At 40.8% G+C, this 20,504-nt stretch overlaps 1 protein-coding gene across 2 annotated transcripts in view; it reads right to left on the reverse strand.

Annotated features, from left to right (window-relative positions):
* LOC136856955 (ciliary microtubule inner protein 1) overlaps positions 1 to 20,504 on the reverse strand; it is a 625,996-nt gene that overhangs the window by 300,004 nt on the left and 305,488 nt on the right. The window lies entirely within an intron of this gene.

The raw sequence follows: 20,504 nt of genomic DNA on the forward strand, positions 1-20,504 counted from the left end.
AGTAATTTTCTCCGTCATTTGAAGAGTAAGCGAAATAATGTACATAACAGAAGTTGTTTAAAATAAAGGGACGTTTCACATACATTCTATAGATTTTACAGAAAATCAATAGTATAAGAGAAAATTGGAAAAACCCGTTCTGGTCTTCCTGTAAATCCGTAGTCTATTCAGTGATTTTAAAGTCATATGCATGTCTAAACCTGCTCATGGATGAATATGCTGTAAATATGAAGTATGGTCGATATCTATCCAGCCGTACCGCCGTGATGGTGGAACAGACGGACAGACAAACAGACAGACACGAAAGCTAAAACCTTGAAATGAATAAATATCTGAAAATCTGGCAAAAGTAACGAAATTACAGACAGCTGATCTCCTACAGCTTTATTTATATAGATGTAGAGTATTCACTGCTAGAAAGCTAAACAATTTAGGCCTATTAATAACCCTACCTTAAGACATGATTATTTTAAGTTGTGTTGTGCCCTTAAGAAGCGTTAAGGTCATACAGTAACTTTTAAAAATTAATACATTTGTAATTAATATTTTCCTTTCAATTTTGGACCTTCTTAAGTAAAATAGGGAATTATTTTCTACAGTTTGGTTAGAGTTTCGTAATTTTTTAAACAAATTTTGTTTTCTGGGTTTTGCACACATGTCCTAGGTTTTTGACGTCTTGTCCTAGGTTTCCAGGATAAAAATATGGAAGCCCTGTCACTAGTTCATCTTGATAAGAAGGTAATTGCAATATCGGTTCTGAAGAAAATAACAATCTTGAAACATACGGTATTTCATTTATCTGTAATTTACACCATTAGTATTATGAATATGGTGTAATGTGTTCAAATTTAAGCACCTAGTCTTTACCTAGAAATATGAAAGTTAATGTAGCCTCCACTTGTTGCCGTCTCATATTACGTTTTATATGTACTGTCAGGCATTATATTCAACTTTCTGACAGATTGTAGTGTGTCAAATTTCTAGGCTTAGCAATAGTGACACTTCGAACGTTTTTAATGACAATTTTAAGACCATAGCTGTCTCCTTCATTCATCCATTGAGGAAGAACTCATATACCATTGAATAAATTCAAACTGGATTATGCTGATTGCTTCTCTGTCGTTTACGTTTCACCATCTAACGTCTCTCGTTCATAATCGAGCAGGTGGTGTGATGTACCATATTGACACGAACTGTTTTATATCCGAGCGGTTATCTGCCCTTGGATACTTAATCCAGGGACTTTGGGAGGCTGCATAGCCTTATCTGGTGTTTCAGAGGTCACAGTTTTTGTTTACAAACTCGTCTCTAACAAACTATCAGCCACCACCAGCTACCACAGCCTTGGTGATAACAGTCACTCTATATATAAAATCGTCTTTCTGTCTGTACTTTATGAATATTAACGGTCCGATGACCTTGATGTTGCACCCATTTAAATAACAATCATCACCGACATGGATATTAACCTGATGCTGTACTTGGTATTTATACCGGACTAGACAAAACGTCCTATTCGGGTTCAGATTAACTTTTATCTGTCTCTGTGTGTGCTAGTTTTGTTTGTTTGCTTGTTTGTAAGAACATCGCGGGAAAACTGATGAATATTTTAATGAATCTTGTTATTTAAGTTTAGCATAACGGAGAATAGGACCTTAGCTATGCTTTTCAAAGTAATTCATCACGAGAGAGGCTTCAGAGTGTGCCTTAAACATAACACTCCATGCACTTTTCTTACGGTTAGTTCTACAAGAAAATTTCTCATGACAAAATATTTGGAATATCATCAGCAAAATTTTCTACACATTTTTCAGGCAATATAGAAAAAAAAGATAAATATAAAAAGGTGGCTTTGTAGGAGAAAGTGTGTCTGTAGATTGGGGTGGCGGGGCTAAGATATGAAACTCGATGTATCTCTCTTGCGGTTGACATTATAGGAAAATTGCTCATAACATAGTTTACCTAGAAACTTTTATACATATTTGTTGTTCTATACTTTTTTCCGATGCAAGACTGCCCGGTGGCAGTATATTTATGGTATAGTTGCTGTACCTGTCGTTAGATTTTCATTAAAAATGATTAGTGGATATTTTTCAGTGTAAGTACAGAGATAGCCCAAAAGCGTGTGCGCGAAGGGAAGATTTCTTGTAACTGGAAAATTATTGGCCGTGTTTTAACCAAACTTCACATTTAGAATCCATTTATCCAAAGGTAGATTTTAGGGTCCATACCAGTATACAATGCTTGAATGGCCTGGGGTTCATAGGAAGACCAAAACGCTGATTTTACTCTTCCAAAAATATCTACGATCATCCTTAATTGAAATATATTTTAAAACTAGCAAACGTACCCGTGCTTCGCTACGGTATTCTACATTGTATTCGAATATCGAAGTAAATGCTGTACGTGCAGCAAATAAGATTGTTTTAAAATTGCATGTCTCTTAGCGTTATCCTAGAAACAGCATGGGGATGTCCCCATACGCTCTTTCCAATGTAAAGTGTTTGTTACGAATTTGTGATGGTAACAGCAGGCATTCACAATCGAGTTGGGAAGTTTACATTATAATTGCAGGCCCCATCGCCTACTGCGCGGTCACAATCGATTTGGGGAGTTTTCGTTACAATGGCAGCCCCCTTTCCTAATTCCAGACAGATAACAGTTGAGAAGTTTCTATTATAACGGCAGGCAACTACCCTACTATCAGTCATAATTGAGTTGTGCAGTTATCATTATAATGTCAGGCCCCTTTTCCTACTGCCAGCCAGCTTACTGCCAGTCACACCAAGTTGGAGAGTTTCCATCAAAATAGCAGGCCACAATGCCTAATCATAATGCCAGTCACATTTTAGATGATGACATTTGTTTATAATTGCGGGCCCCCTTGCCTACAGCCAAACACAATCGGGTAGGGGAGTTTTAAACAAAACTGCATGGTCCCTTGCCTTCTGCAAGTCAAATCGAGAAGTGAACTATTCATTACAATGGCAGGCCTTCCTTACTAATGCCAGTCACACAGGAGTTGGAGAAGGACCCCATTCCTACTGCCAGTCAAAGTCGGTGTGGGGAGTACTGATTACAATAGCAGACACACCCTTTCTCGATCGCTACAAATCGACATCAGTGAATATCTACAGATCGACATACGAAAGTATATGCGTGTTTACAATATTGCAGACCTTCATTTACAGATTAACTGCTGCTAAACGTATGTCATATCGACAAAGGATTGTACCATAAGACGCCGGATTTAGTGGCCTAAATGGCTGGTCCTATGATATCTCATCTATTCTTGGGTCAGATTGAGTTAGAAACGTGGAACAGGGTAAAGTTTTTGTAAGATTATCTCACATTGCATTACTTTTCTGATAATTATGTGACAGCTACATACATAGCATTTGGCTCACGTATGGCTACTGGGTGGGCCAATTTGCATGAAGAGTTTGATGATTCTATATTTCCTATAAGTGGTTGAAAGTATGAATTATGCATGTGAAAAGTACAAATTTACTTAACATCGATTGATATAGAAAAAACCAACGTAAAAATGATACAGATACGACAAAAAGTCATAAGACCAAGGTTGTAGATCATTCCAAATTGAATGGAGATTGTGCAATCCGTTATGTGTTAGGACTTCCCGAAGGTCTGCACCATCATTAAAATGCCTCCATATTTCGATATTCTTCGGAGATAAAAAGTGAAAGATCTTGGAAGTTTTCCGTCCGTCACAGGCTAAAACCTATAATTTTGTCAAATTTCAATTTTCTTTTTCATCTGGCAGATTATGTCGCAATCTGGATTTTGGGCGAGGAGGGTAAAAATTAGGACTTCCAGGAAACTAAACCAAAAAATATGCAGATGGTCATTATTACCCCTTAAACGGATAGGTGTGCGAATATTTCGCCAAAATAGTCAATGTAGAAGCACACAGTCGTTACGATTTTATTTATATAGAGAGATAAGGAATCTGATCCACGTACAACACCTTTTGGGCTATGTCCGCTGGACTTAACCTGCAAAACTGACCATTCATGAAATCTCCCTTATTAATACTCCTGACGAAAAAATGCGCATGAAAAAAGTTTTAGAGATGGAATTCCATCACGTTTGGTCGATTTCCAGTCAGGTTGGTCTTGCACTGTATATATTGTGGAAGAATCACCATTTCGGTTCCCTATAAACCACCAGTCCATTCCGAGAACATGAAATGTTATAGACCTTTAAAACCTACCTTTGGACAGGTGGATGCTAAATATAAAGTTTGGTTCGAATATCTTCAGTAGTTTTCAAGTTGTAAGAAATACGCTTTACACGCAGCCGCTCTTGAGTTAAGTCCGATGGGACTTGTACCGAAAAACGGTCTGTTAATGATATCTCCCGTTTTAATCCTCGTATCGAAATGATGCACATGAGGAAAGGTTTTGAACTTAATTTCCATTAAGGCAGGTAAATTTCCATTAAGTTTGGTTCTGTATGTTTTGTGGGAGTGCAAAATCACGGCTTCGGTTTCGTACAAACCCCAAGTCAGTTCAAGGATTTAGAAAAATATTTGCCCTAAAACCTACCCAAGGACAAGTGGATTCTAAATATGAAGTTTGGTGGAAATATATCCAGTAGATATACATACGGAGTAATTAAAAAAATAATACAATTATAACAGTTGAAGTTAATAGAAAATGGATTATAACTAAGGACAGCCGGATAACGACAAATATGTAAATGCCAAGTGAATGTATTGGAAAATCAAATGCCCTTCAATAAATTATGCTGGTGTGAGTTATGGATATAATAAAGTGGTACCAGAGGAGAAATTTAGGCGCAGTGATTCTTATGTAAACAGATAAGAAGATGACTAATGGTGTTATTACTTAATCTATTCGAGGGCGGTTATAACCCCCAACGATATTCTGCCAATATCCCGCAGATAGGCCGATTAGCGCCTCTCTTGCCTTCTACCCAAGGAACAACCACGAATTTAAAAGCATGATGAGGAAAATGGCAATACGTTACTTCCCTGATGGCAAGCTGTCAGAGACGTTGCCATGGTAACCTGTAGGTTCGTTGTCGGTCTGTCGGTCACTCAATGCAGAGCATGATACCCGCAGAAAATAGTAAATTTCTCCGTCATGTGAAGAGTAAGGTAAATGATGGAACATAACGAAAGTTGTTTATAATGAATGGACGTTTCACATACGGTCCACGGATTTTACAGAAAATCAATAGTATAAGAGAGAATGGTGGAAAACCGTTCTGGTTTTCCTATAAAGCCCCCGTCTGTTCAAATATTTTAAAATGATATGCATATCGAAACCTTCCCCGGGATGAGTATACTCTAAATATGAAGTTTGGTTGAGATCTATCCAGCCGTTTCGAAGTGATGGTGGAACAGACAAACAGACAAACATACACGAAAAGATTCGGTCTTGAGTTAACCTAAAACGGATAAATATCTGAGAAATTGGCAAAACAAAAGAAATTACAGACAGCGGACTCCCTACAACTTTATTTATATAGATTTATTTGTCATGCACACTTTTGCGATAGGAGGACTAATAAGGGAGATAGCATTATTAACGGAACGTTTTACAGTATGTATGTTGGCAGACATAGCCCAAAAGCGGATGCGCGTAGTGCTGGTTTCTTGTAACAGGAAAACTACTGGATATATTTCAACCAACTGCAGTTAGAATCCATCTATCAAAAGGTACTTAGAAGGCTTCACAACTCACATTGTGTTAAATGGATGGGCCTATTTGCCTATTTTATCCAGTACCTTTCAAACCCAAATCAGTGTTAAGTACTGCAGTAGTGTGAAATATATATATGAAGTATATCTGGCCAACTTTCTTTTGCTTTGCAAAGCGATCATGATATAGTTATTATTATTATTAATAATAATAATAATAATAATAATACTAATAATGTTATTTGCTTTACGTCCCACTGACTACTTTTACGGTCTTCGGAGACGCCGAGGTGCCGGAATTTAGTCCCGCAGGAGTTCTTTTACGTGCCGGTAAATCTACCGACACGAGGCTGTCGTATTTGAGCACCTTCAAATACCACCGGACTGAGCCAGGATCGAACCTGCCAAGTTGGGGTTAGAAGGCCAGCGCCTTAACCGTCTGACCCACTCAGCCCGGCAAGATATAGTTCACCAGACCGTCAGATATATTAGGACGTTGAAGCTTTTTGGTGGATTGTCGCATTCCCAATTCATGAAAGTTGTCCGGTGTGGCATGTCTCCGACATGGCGCATTCCACCATCCCCGTATGGAAGGGCGAACGGTTCGAACGAGAGTCGAACCGCAACCTCTCTGTACGAAAGAGATATACGAAAAAAAAAAACGGGTAATAGATTTAAGAAAAGAGAAACTCAATCACAAGACCTACAACAGTGTCATAGCGAAGTGCGTAATCAAGAAAGTGAAAGTGTCTAGTGTTCCGTTTAATAAAGTATATGAGGATAATTTAATACATGGATGAAGAGCCATAAAGGCAATGCAGTTCACGAAGGCTTGGAACAAGCTATAGCATGGCGAAATATTAGGACACATCGCAGGATGTTTGTACCAGCCTTATCATTAGTATGTAAATATTCTAAGATCAGTAGCTGAGAACTTCAAAGACGTACGTAGGCAATGAAAATATACATGTTCTCAATGTTTCTAGAAAGCGCGATAGTAATATCCTCCCTTGGTGAGGGAAACGTCAGCCAATGAGGAATGGCCAACTCAGAATCACGAGCAGGGCGAAGTCGATTCCCCAATAGTAGGTTCGAGAAAAATAAGAGGTTATTTAAGGAAGTTCGGAGGGCGAAATAAGGCAGTCAGCAGTCACAGACAGTCAGAATGTTCGACTTAGAGAGGTGGGTCAAGTGACGGTCCGTGGAGGAGGCAGAGAAGTTCGAGGGAGGACCAAGGTAGGTCGATCTGAGGACTTGACGGGAATAAGCTCGGGAAAGAAAGGAAACTTGTCAGACTTACACGAGAAGTTGGTTATGAGTAACCACGGACAGAGACGAACAACTTAAGTAGCAACACACGCGGTGAAGTAAGAGTCCAAGATTATTGGGGACTTGAACTACTCACAGGGCAAGTGAATCGCGACGCTAGTGAAGTATCCTTTAGGACCTCTTAAAAGGAGTTATCACAGTTGTTATAGGAAAGAACTACCGAGGGATACTAGGTCTCAGTAGTCACCAGATTAGTCTGACTGTAATTCTAGAGCATCGTACGGGCAGGTGAAGGCAGCATACTACAGGGAAGAGTAACGTGACGCGGGAAGGAGTATCGAAAGAGAGTTTAAAGGATTCTGCGTTCCCTTGACGGTTAGCGAGGTGTGAAGTGCTGAAACGCTCGAGTGCCAGTGCGTACAAGAGGAACGAGGAGAAATAAGGGAGAAGACGCTGCAAGGAAAACATCCCTATGGGAAGATAAGTATTCACTGAAACAGACATTTTAAAGGGCAAAGGGAACCGAAGACTTCTTAAGTAGCTTTGCAGTGTTGTAAGATTAGGAAGTTCCGTTATTGAGAAGAGATAGTACATTTATACCTGTGTATATTTCTGTACATATGTTTGTTGTATTGTAAACATGTTCTTAACTCGCTGACTGTCTTTTGAAACATATAAAACTCCTTTTAAATTGAAAATTCTGAATATCTGCATTTAAAAAGGAAATTATGAAAATTAACATTCATTAAATAAAATACACAATCGTCGAACCCTGGACTCACACTTACTTCTTACCTGCTTACTTAACATACGTTATTTGAAGGGCGCCAGCTACCACTCAGTGCAGCAATAATAGAATGAGAATCTTGACTATCTCTAGGGTGTGGGGTAATAAGCTTATTGACAACATACCATATAAGTTCTGGGGAAAGGAGATTGGCGTTCGGTTTCCCCATTTATTTTGAGGTTAAGATATTTTACTGTCATTGAAATAAAACTATGAATTCGTTTGATGGAACAAAATATATTCTTTAAATAGTATATAAAAATAGTGAGTCTTGTTGCGATAAAACAGATGAGAATATGAAATTATGACATTGCAACTGAAAGAAACTAGGCATGAATTTGAATTCTTCTTGACCGGACATTTAACAATTTATACGAAATATTTCCCTCACTGATTCACTTGACTGTACCTTCAACACTTTGAGTGTAATTACGACGTAATCCTTTGATCTGGTGTTTACTGTAGATGTGTCACGCCTAACTTGGTGATACATCCTTGTGACTGCTTCTTCTCCATATCATCTGACTTCTTTGTAAGTCAATATGGTATTACCTCATAGCAGGTGGTATCCCTCTCTGACTCCATGGTAAGCCCTTGCGTCTGTATCTCCAACTAGGTGACCGACCAATTATGGCCTCACTCTCTCAATTACCAAAGATTAATGGCTCACTGAGTCTTCTCCATCTCTCGTTCACACTCGTTGACTGACCGACTGAGGCCTCTTCACCTCGTAGACTTCTTCACTGTCCAGCTTCCTTTTAACTAATGACTGACGCTACAATATGCATCCACCTTTTATAGACGTTGGTTGACACAGCTACGTAATCTCCAGAAATAACAATGACATACTCCCACAACGTCTCAAACTGTTGCATGTAATGGTGAAATCCCCTGGGGCGGCTGAGTCTCTGAGCGCATTGCAAAAAGCTCACGATGCCGTAGCCATGACGTAGCAATGACTTGGCAGAATCGCCAGCATTATTGCACAATGTAACGATGCCACATCCAACATCTGATATATAACAATTCTCACTGTACATGTACTGAGTGTTATTTTACACACACGTATATATGCATACATCTAAGTACAATCCTGCAAGCGACAAGCATTGCAAAATTGAATTGAATAAAAATTATAACAAAATAACAGTAATCTCACAGATAAAATAATAATAATACGGACATAATAATAATAATAATAATAATAATAATAATAATAATAATAATAATAATAATAATAATAATAATAATAATAATAATAATAATAATAATGATACAATAATAATAATAATAATAATAATAATAATAAAATATAGATATTACCTTGTAACGGGATTTGAACCGTTACAGTATAAAACTTACGGTAATTCTAATTCACCTTAGATCGGCAGAAGGCCATCCAATTGGGTGTCATTATTGTATCGGACAGTTGTGTATCGAACCCATTCCAGTCCCCAGCCTGTCCCATCCTTAGGAAACGAGTTCACCAGACCGTCAGATATATCAGCACGTTGAAGCTCTTAGGTGGATTGTTGCATTCCCAATTCATGAAAGTTATCCGGTGGTAATTCATATGGACGTACATCTGGAGAACTTGCAGTGCGTCATTTTCATTGCAGAAAATTCACGGAATGTGGTTCTCCATCACGGAATACCAATTTAATGGCATTTTTCCTTATACAAAGAAGGTCGGTCCTTCTTCTTGTAACTCTGTTGTTAATATTAATAAATGATCATAAATAAAATTACTCAAAACTTAATAAAATAATTGATATAAATAAAAGTCATTAATCGTAGTATGGGCGCCAGAGTTCACCAGAATGGATCCCTCGAATTTTGATAGAGCATGATAATTCTTTCTCTCCCAGGGCGTGTACATAAAAGCTGCGTACTGGTACCTCTGCTTCAGGCCTGACCTAACCTTCTGAAAACGACTAAATAGGTAAGAACTGCACCTAGGTTCATCAATAACTCTACTGATTCTAAAATAACTAAATATATTCTCAATAAAATCTGTGCATGAGCACCTCATCAACACACAAAAATATACATATAATACACACACAAAATATTACTGCAAGACTCCATATTTACATCAACAACAATGAAAACAGTGGGAAAACGAAAGCGAGAACTAAGCCACCATTTGTGGTTAGTCCGTTGAACAATGTACATATATGTAGATAAGTACCCTTCACTGTCTCTGTATCAACACGACTTGCCGATTCTCATAATCGGCACTTATTATATCACACAGATACTGTACCACATAATACTGTGGTCACTGACTCTAACACGTGTGTTAAAGATATATTTACTTGAGCAACAAACGCTTGTCGTTCTAAAACGTAAATTCTGGAAAGCTTTCACCAACATGTAATACCATGCCGCCACAAGTGCTACAATACTTAGTGCTTAAGCACTCCACAATTGTAAGTCAGCCACGTTCCACAAACACAAAATACTATGTTCCACAAACGTTTGAAATCCAGTCCAGTATAGTGCAGCAGTGTCACTCCAGTACCGTATATCCAGAAGTTTTACTCCCGTATCGTGTGTCAGCACTACCTCATACCCGTACAGTGTCGTCTGTCACTCGCCGTATAGTGTGGTTTTTTCACTATATCGTCTCATGTATGTATAGAGCTCCACTTCCCCCTTCCTCTCAAAAAGATACGTCGAGATTCATCCTGGCCAGCCAATCATGAGTAGATCCACATGGCAACACCACGCCCTGAATCTCTTCCAGTGTCACAAGGCAATCACAAGATCAACAAACTGTGGGGTGTTTCACATGAGTCATCGGAACTTTCCGACTACATCAACAACTCCATCTCATCAGGCTGGAATGACCGCATGAGTCATACGAATTTCCTGAGTTATGATAGCAATGATTTTCCCAGCCGTCGTATAAAACAAATTACTCGTACCACATATGGAGACCTCCCGGCTTGCAAATATTAGTTACAAAATATACAACTGAAATACTTATAATAATAATAATAATAATAATAATAATAATAATAATAATAATAATAATAATAATAATGATAAATGATAATATATCGAATATTGACAATAATATATCTCACTTCTAGATATAGTGCGAGGGTGTGATATATGTACTATCACATACTCCTTCATCAGATAAGCGCGTACCTTTCACAGAAGGAAATGGGAAACGGTCTTAGAAGGCTTCCCAGAGACTAAGAAGGAACATGTTTTGGAAGAATGTATGCAGTAAAATGAAATGGCGTATGGCTTTTAGTGCCGGGAGTGTCCGAGGACAAGTTTGGCTCGCCAGATGCAGGTCCCCTGATATGACTGCCGTAGGCGACCTGCGTGACGTGATGGGGATGAAATAATGATGATGAAGACTACACATACACCCAGCCCCCGTGCCAGCGGAATTAACCAATTATGGTTAAAATTCCCGACCCTACCGGGAATCGAAGCCGGGACCCCTGTGACCAAAGGCCAGCATGCTAAACATATAGCCATGGAGCCGGCAATGTATGCAGTGCACCTAAAGAACGCAAAATGCTTCTATTTGCGTTTATTATTGCACTGTAAAAGGCCCTACTTCTTTATTGACTTCAGGACTATAAATGGGATCCTTCATCCCCCCTACCAAACCCCCCAGCGAAGCTCTGGATCTTCTGGATGATGACTCTCACTGGGATTCTGTTTCGCAAAGGCCATAAAAGCTACGGCAGCTTTTCGCAGTTATTTTAACATAATGTTCTCCAGCTGATCCATTATATCTGTGGGTCAAGTATAAGGAGAGCAGGACTGAGGCCTTTCGAAGAAAACCACCATCTGCCACAGATACCAAGGGAATGCAGAAAATAAATACAAATACAAATCATTGAAAGACGTTATTTCATCGATAGAAGATCAACAATTGATTAATTACACATCTTCTGCTCTGATATTGTAGAACGCTTGAATTTAGAATAATCTCAGAAAAGCGGACTACTGCAGGAATAACATGATGAATACCGTCCTCCATAATGAGTGAAACTGACCGATGAGTGGTGCTGAATTTACCGACAGATATTATACAGTGTGATGGAGCAAACAGTAACAAAATGCATTTCATTCTAGCAATTCCGAATGGAAAAATTCTAAATTCCCATGGAGGGAATTAGATATTTTTCACCAATAGAGCATGTCAAAAATATATCAGATGTAAGGCTTTTGCTCTATTAACCAGCGTTTCATCTTAGGTCTGACACTAGACTCATCAGAGTGGGATGTGTCAGGGATGTGGAGTGTGGCTACTTCAGTGGAGATGGTAAGATTGCTGTTGCGGTTGCATGCTCAGAAATCGCCGCAACTCTTCTACCGGCGGGTGGTGGCGGGGTACAAGATCTTGATCTCGACAACAACACTGATGCACCAGGGTGCAATATATCGAAATCCAGCAGTACAGCGAAGGATTTGCGGGACTATGTACTGATTATGTGGGATGATTGCACAATGGCAAACAAACTTGTATAGAGGCTGTTGACAGGACGCTCCGAGATATTCCCAGTTGCAACATATTTTTTGGTGGAGTAACAGTCCTCTTATCTAATGACTGTCGACAGACCTAGCCTATTTTCTCCAATGGAAACAGAGCAGATGAAATCAATGCGTCTCTGAAAAGATCAGCCATTCATTCATAATCGCTCTCTCACTCGAAATATAAAAGTTGATCCTGGAGGCAATCTCTACAGCATACAGTTTTCCGAGATACTCCTTTCTATCGACAGTGGAACGATGGGAGGAAGTAAAGGAATAATTATATTCTATCATATTGCATTTGTACATCACATCCGAGTATCGATGACGTCATGTGCAAAGTATACTCCAGTATTCAAGAAATAAACCTGAAATCGACTGATTGGCTTTGTGAGCGAACAATACTAACTTCTTCCAACCAGAGCCAGAGCTGTAAATGGGTCCATCGTGAACAGGCTTCAAGTTCAGGACGTGGTGTTTACTTCGGTGAAGAGAGTCGTCAGTCAGGATAGGTGAACTATCCTGTTGAATTCCTCAATTCTGTCACAGCTCCTGAACTGCCTGCCCATATTATAATTCCGAGAATAGGTGCACCCATCATGTTTCTTAGGAACCTGTCCCTTCCGAAATGTTGTAATTGCAGCAGGCTACAACTAACGGCATGGCCCAAGCATGTGATCCAGGCAGTTATACTTACTGCCTGTGGCAAAGAAGAATCCGTGTCCATACCAAGAATCCTGCTGATTCCTACGAGCTATCCATTCTCCCCTCGGCTGGGGGACGCAGACGAAGAATACACCCATGGTACCCCCTGCTGTCATAAGAGGTGACTAAAAGGGGCGACCAAGAGATGATTGAATTAGAAACATGAGACTACTTGTAATTAGTACCATAACGAGGAACACCATGGGTTGCCCTTACTTGCAAGTAGTACCACTATGTTAGGTACTCAATAGGTTTGTGATTAGTAACAACAGAGGGTGAATCAGTATGGGTTTTACAGTACTCGTGATTAGTACCACTATATGCTTACGCTGCCTGTGATTAGTACCATTGTGAGAAACACCATGGGTCTGGGCGTTGCCTGTAATAATTTCATGTGGCTACTTCTAGCCGGGTGCAGCCTTTGTGAGGCAGATTCTCCGATGAGGGTGGGCGGCATCTGCCATGTGTAGGTAACTGCGTATTATTGCAGTTGTGGATAGTGTTGTGTGTGGTGTGTGAGTTGCAGGGATGTTGAGGACAACACAAACACCCAGTCCCCGAGCCATTGGAATTAACCAATGGAGGTTAAAATCTCCGACCAGGCCGGTAATCGAACCTTCTGAACTGAAGGCCATTATGCTGACCATTCAGCCAACGAGTCATTAGTACCACTATATGAGGAACACTACGGGGCAGTACGAATCTCTGTGATTAGTACAGCTATGTACTTCACTTCTCGACAACACGCCTTCGTCGTCTGTCTCTACAGTGGACTGTCTTCTCCATTACCTCATCCCAAACTATTTTTAATTCGGCCGGGTTACGCAGCAACTCTAACATCGCACCCAGCCGACCCAACAAAGCATATCGGCCAGACACCAAGTTGGAAGTCGGCCTTCCCGCCATGTACTATACCTGTATAGTCCGTGATGTTGACCTTGCGATCTCCGACGAGGCCATCCAGACCGATTTGCGCATCCTCGGCGTTCATAGTGCCGCACGACTCTACGATGGCCCCGCACCATCACCGGATGTTCTTCTGTATATCGACTTTGCAGATGCCCATTTCAACATTCACGATAATGGTGTGTTCATCCAACATCGCCTTCACCGTGTGGAATCTACTCCTTCCAACGTCTTCGTGCAGCTCACGGACAACGCGTCTGCTACAGCCGCTTCGCCCATCGCAACCCCTCCATCCCCGTCGCCACCAGCACACGTATCCTCTAGTTACACCACCCCCGTTACTACCATTACTACTACCATCACCACTACCACCTCTGCGCACACCTCACTCAACACTCCTGTTACCACCACAACGATGTCCCATCTTTTCCCCCTTATGATGTCTTCTCTTCCCATCCCTCCCACCCCTGATGTATCACGTCTCCAGATCACATCTCTTCAGCCACCTGCCAAGGGAACTATTACTCCTGATACTCCTGGAAGTATGTTACGTCCACCATCGACGCCACCGCCTTCGGACCGTAATATCCTGTATAGCTGCGTCGTTCGCGGTGTGGAACCAAGTATACCAGCTGATGACATCGCCCAGGAACTCCGCCAGTCAGAACTGCCCGTGCGAAGAGCGTTTCGCATCCACAACTTCGACGGTCCGACCTTCTTAATCAGGCTCCAAGTTCCGAAGACGGTCAACGCCTCATCAACAACGGGATAAACCTCTATGGCCGCCACCATCGAGTTTAACCATCTCGCTCGCCTCCCCAAACCTTGCCCCGACGTACCACACCTCGTCGCCGTCGCCGGCCTGCCCCTCCTCCTCAACCACCTAGTCCACATCTCCGACCTTATCCACCCCCACCCAGTTACTTTTCGCCACCATCGCCGACCTCTCACCTCCTTAGCCTTCTACTCACTTCTCTTGTTAACTTATCTTCCTTCTATCCCATCCTAGCACACCCCTTGCAACCTTGGTTAAACCTTCCCTCCTTGGCTTCTTTCCTATACAAGTATTTATAAATCTGTCCACAAAGCACTAAATAACCTACACGTCCGTTATTATCATCTCCTTAACTTCTTCATACCGCATTACCCACCTTCCTTATTTCTCACACCTCCCAGTTCTCTTCGCATCTCCCGGCCCGAGCGAGAGCGTCACTCTCTTAGGGGCCCGCCCCACCCCCTTCAGGGTGGGGAATGAAAACGTGATAACGTAACGTACAGCTATGTGAGGAACACCATAGGCCAGCGTTACCTGTGCGTATTACGTTACCTGTGAGTAGTACCACAATGTGTGGAACACCGTAAGTTTACATTACTCATGATTAGTACCGCTACATGAGGAATATCATGGTTCTTACTTTTCTAGTGGTAAGTACCATTATGAGGGGCCGTTGATCTGGATTTTGGACCCCCTTTGACAAAAAGCATCATGTATACAGGATTTTGCTTTGGAAGCAACCCCTTGGTCAGTATGTACTATTGTTTTAAGATAGTTTCTGGGATGGTGAGGCATTGCGGGTTGAATCCACTGATTGTTTTGAGTTCATAATCATTAGTCATCATCTCTTCTTGTTTGAATTCTAGTCCGGGGGCTCATTTCGGATTATTTTAAACTTTCAATATTGCGAGTTGGATCCGCTGATTATTAAATTCATATTCATCTATTCATTCTTCATCATCACGTTTTGAATTCTGGTCAGTGGGTGAGTTTTGGACTTTTAAATTGTCATTACATTTCGTACCATTAGGGGCCGATGACCTAGCTGTTAAGCCCATTAAACAACAAGCATCATCATCATCAACTACCCATTCCAGTTCAAGCGTTTGCATTCCCCGTCAGTCCGTGCTTGGCGATGACTGTCATGAAGTCGCAGGGTCAGACTCTGAATGTTGCAGGACTTAACCTCAAGTCGAGTTGCATTTCACACGGTCAAACGTACGCCTTATGCTCCCGCGTTAGCAGGAGTAGATCACTCTTCGTTTGTGCTCACGGTAACAGGACGACGACCGGGCGAGTTGGCCGTGCGGTTAGGGGCGCGCAGCTGTGAGCTTGCATTCGGGAGATAGTGGGTTCGAATACCACTGTCGGCAGCCCTGAAGATGGTTTTCCGTGATTTCCCATTTTCACACCAGGAAAATGCTGGGGCTGTACCTTAATTAAGGCCACAGCTGCTTCCTTCCAACTCTTAGGCCTTTCCTATCCCATCGTCATCGTCGCCATAAGACCTATCTGTGTTGGTGCGACGTAAAGCCACTAGCAAAAAAAAAAAAAAAAATTCAGGACGACGAGCGTGGTTTACAATGCAGCATTAGATTAAGTGACTTGCTCCAAGTATCTCAAATACTGGTATACTGTAGATTAAGCCTCGCACGTAAGAATCCAAAATTCAGTATGTTGTCTACAAAAATGGTACGTATCCTCCGTGTGCATTCTTTTTCTGTTGCATTGTTTCGGGCAGTGAAATTCAAAGAATAATGGGTGATAACCATGTTGCCTTTAACCTCTACAGTAGGTAACACAAAACTAACATACATTTTTTCGAATATTCCGCGTTGTAACTGTACCTTAATTGTGAAGTTTCCGTCAAGACAGCTAGTTTCTTACTCTTCCTAAACTTATATTCTATCAGGATGACAGTGAAGGGGTAGAAATCAGATCCTAAGAGTTTTTAGTTGCGATGTGGTATAAGAGAGATGTGAGTTCGTTAAATTGTACAGAATACAGTATTCTTTATGTGTTCTTTAGTGAGAGTTAGTTGGACACAAGGTAATTTATTTATAAGGTAGAGGGGGCGAGAATGGATTTTGGTGTCCATATATAGGTGGATCGATGGTCTATCAATTTAAGCAGTCGGATTTCGTGACACATACGAAGGAGGATAGGTTGCCAAGGAAAGCAAAGGATGAACATCCAACGGGGATAAATGAAGCACAATCAGTTGTAAAAGAACTGGATAAACTTAGCTTTAATGTCTGGAAGTTAGAGATGTGGACACAGTGTTATTAGCTTGGGTCTGGGAGACAGTTTGTTCATTTCCAGAGGTTTACAAAACGGACGCTGGAATACTCACTGTGGGTGGGTAATAAAGTACATCTGCGATATTCACCACGTGTCTTAAAAGGGGTGATCGTCCAGCGGGTGACAACCATGGGGTTCCTAGATGATTCTGGCACTGGTTCTACTTACTTCTGCCGAACTCACCACTTTCATCTTCGCAATATCAGTTCTCTTGGTCACCTTTTGTTGTCTTCTATCCAGACGGTATTGGTTTGGTAAGGCCTAGGTAGTCCTTTTTTTCCCTACATTTTCATGGGTCTTTTCTTTCTTTAACATATTTTCTTCCATTTTATGCTATGATAAGCATTGCGAGTGGTTCGATATAACTCGCTTTTCGTTAAAACAATAATCGGTATGACCATCACCACGAACCTGAAAGGCATAATAGTCTTCAGTGGAATCATATACCTAAATCTAATATCAGGGATGCGAATTAATGCATCATCCTCATTCCTGGTATTAAAGGGAAAAGTTATAATTTAGCGGTAGAAACAGTCGGTGCTGTCAGAAAGCAGACCGGATGTTAGCTGAGGGGGCGTACCGGTATGCCTTATGTAAGGGTACTGAGAAGTGCCTGTCTTTCTCAACAAGTGTTTACCATTCTCGTGTTCTAAGAGAGGGCACATAGCGAGTGACACTGCTTACTTTGTATAAACAGAACAATCTTCCTGGGCTTATGTTTTCCACGTAATCGGGAGACGGTAATCTTTTGAGATATTATTGTAGACGGCAAGCCAAGAGTTATTGTTGTTTCCATCTGCTACTTGCTATTGTGCTTAACCCAGTCTGTCTCAGTTCCGACAGTCTTTGTGAGTATGCAAACTTTCGGGTACTCTGTTCAGTGATTGGTATCTATTTCGTTTTACATCGTCACTTCAATAAATAAAAGTCCTCTCTTTTGTTTGTCACGTTGACTACTTTATTCGTATCTCAGACGTGATACTCACACGATTTAAGGTGGTAAATATGAGTTTATAGGCTCTGGATTTTCTCATATTAAGTCTTATGTTACTGGTCCCGTAATCAAATTCTTGATTATTCTTTTACATAAGCAATATATAATATGGATTCGTGCGATGTTTCCTCGGCATGCCAGATTCTTCCTTCACAAGCATTCAGGCAAAGGAAAATGTTAGTAATAATAATAATAATAATAATAATAATAACAATAATAATAATAATAATAATAATGCTATTTTTACGACACACTAAGTGTTTTGACGGTTTTGCGAGATGCTGAGGTGCTGGAATTTTGTCCCGCAGGAGTTCTTTCATGTGCCAGTAAACCTACTGACACGAAGATGACGTATTTGAGCACTTTCAAATACCACTGGACTGAGCCAGAATCGAACCTGCCAAGTTTGGTTTAAGCCGCCAGCGCCTCAACCGTCTGAGCCACTCACCCCGGCAGGCAAATTATAAAGCGTAGGAAGAATTTTGATTGGTTTACTCAATAGGATAGGGAATATTAAATCCTTTTCTTGTTGCTATTTGCTTTACGTCGCAGTGACACAGATAGGTCTTATGTCGACGATGGGACAGGAAAGGCCTAAGAATGGGAAGGAAGCGGCCGTGGCCTTAATTAAGGTACAGCGCCAGCATTTGCCTCGTGTGAAAATGGGAAACCAGGGAATATCATCTTCAGGGCTGCCGACAGTGGGTTTCGAACTTACTATCTCCCGGATGCGAGCTCACAGCTGCGCACCCTAACCGCACGGCCAACTCGCCCGGTGTTTCAATTCTCAGTCTGAAGACTAGCTGGACACTGGTCTTCATACCCAATACCCTAATTATTCACACAACATCGTTAGGAGTTAATAAGTAAGCAGTGAAACACTCTCAACGCACAGCACAACACTGATTATTATGACCTGCAAAATATTCAAATAACCTAAAAAAATCCATGACCTTAAACAAGAAAACTGACCCAGTGAAGGATTTTAATTAATTTCGTCATACAGATCGAAGCCAAGTGAGCAACTGTAAGGTAAAGCAATAAACTTCCTAAGTCGAGTTAGTAAAATAATAACCGGTAGTCGATTTAATTGAAATTATTTGAGGGAAAGAATAGTTGAAGTTAGTTGAAGTTGCGTCACTTCGTCATAATCACCCTCGTGTTATGAGAAGTAAAGGTTCAGTTGTTGTCAAGTAACACATTCTTTTTTTTTCTACCACAAATGTACTGGAAGCATATTTGACAGAAACGTTATGTCCATGCCTTTCCCAAAATTGTCAGCCATGCAAAAATACTGGCAATTTTACAAACTATCTTATAACATTCCCTTTAATCTACCGTAGGTTCTTTACTTTCTGTCTGTGTCCCTCATCTGGAAATTGCACTTTGAATACAGTGTTCAAAATTTCTGACTAATCTCACGAAACATGTCCAATGTCACGTCATTTCTTCTAGTTGGGTCAGAAAACCACGACAACCTAAAACTGTTGCAGAGAAAAGTGATACATTTAAAGAAACCATATAAGTGGTGGAGGAAATTCAAAGAATACTTGTATGACCTTGTTAATGAAAGTGTGCCTGCACAAAGTGGTTGTGTGAAGGTGATGCTCATTGAGGCGTTATGATATCCATGGGGTCATACTGTACGATACTACACCTCATAAACAGAAAGTCGATGCAGTCCATTATAGCCGTGTTTGGAACACCACCGTCGTCCCAAAATTAGAGGAGTAAGTAACGACATTTGCTACCGAGGTCTTCTGTAATCCTTCAAGACAATACTAACACCGTGATAGATTTTGTGCATGATTGGCCATGGGAAGTAGTTACCGGAACGTCCTCCGTATTTACCGGCTATGAGTCCATGTGATTATATTTCTGCAAAGATGAAAGTACCCTCTTGCGGGATGCATTAGGACACAAGATAAGATATTATCTATGCCGTAGGGTGGTCACTGCGGAACATTACCAGAGGTAAACGCGCTGACGGTGTGCGAAGTCTCCCACAAGTGTGTAGGTAGGTATTTGACATAGGGAGGGAGAGTATACGGGGACCATTTTACTGGTGTTTTCTCTACCGCTAATGCCAGGTAAAATTATTACGGAGTTGACATTACTCTGTATTTAAGGGAAACGCTGATATCCCGAGCAAGTGGTTGTGTGGTTTGGGTTAAGTAGCTATCAGATTGCATTCGGGTGATAGTGGGCTCGAACCCTAATGTCGGCAAACCTGAAGATGGTTTCCATGGTTTACAATTTTCACACCAGGAAAATGCTAGGGCTGTACCTTAATTAAGGCCACGGTCGCTTCCTTCCCACTCCTAGACCTTTCCTATCCTATCGTCGCCATAAGACCTATCTGTGTCGGTGCGACGTAAAGCAAATTGTAATTGGAACGAGGATCTGTATTATTTTATGCAAGAACATAGAACTACTTCCAGTAGAGACATAATATCCAGTAATTGAGGAAAGCGGTCCAAAAGTACGTCTAAATGTTAACTGCTTAACCTAACGTTTTAAGAATAAATTCTGTTAAGAAAATTCCAGTTATTAAATTGTTGAAATTAAACAT

This window comes from Anabrus simplex, chromosome 1 (genome assembly GCF_040414725.1).
Source record: "Anabrus simplex isolate iqAnaSimp1 chromosome 1, ASM4041472v1, whole genome shotgun sequence".
Taxonomy (NCBI): Eukaryota; Metazoa; Arthropoda; class Insecta; order Orthoptera; family Tettigoniidae; genus Anabrus; species Anabrus simplex.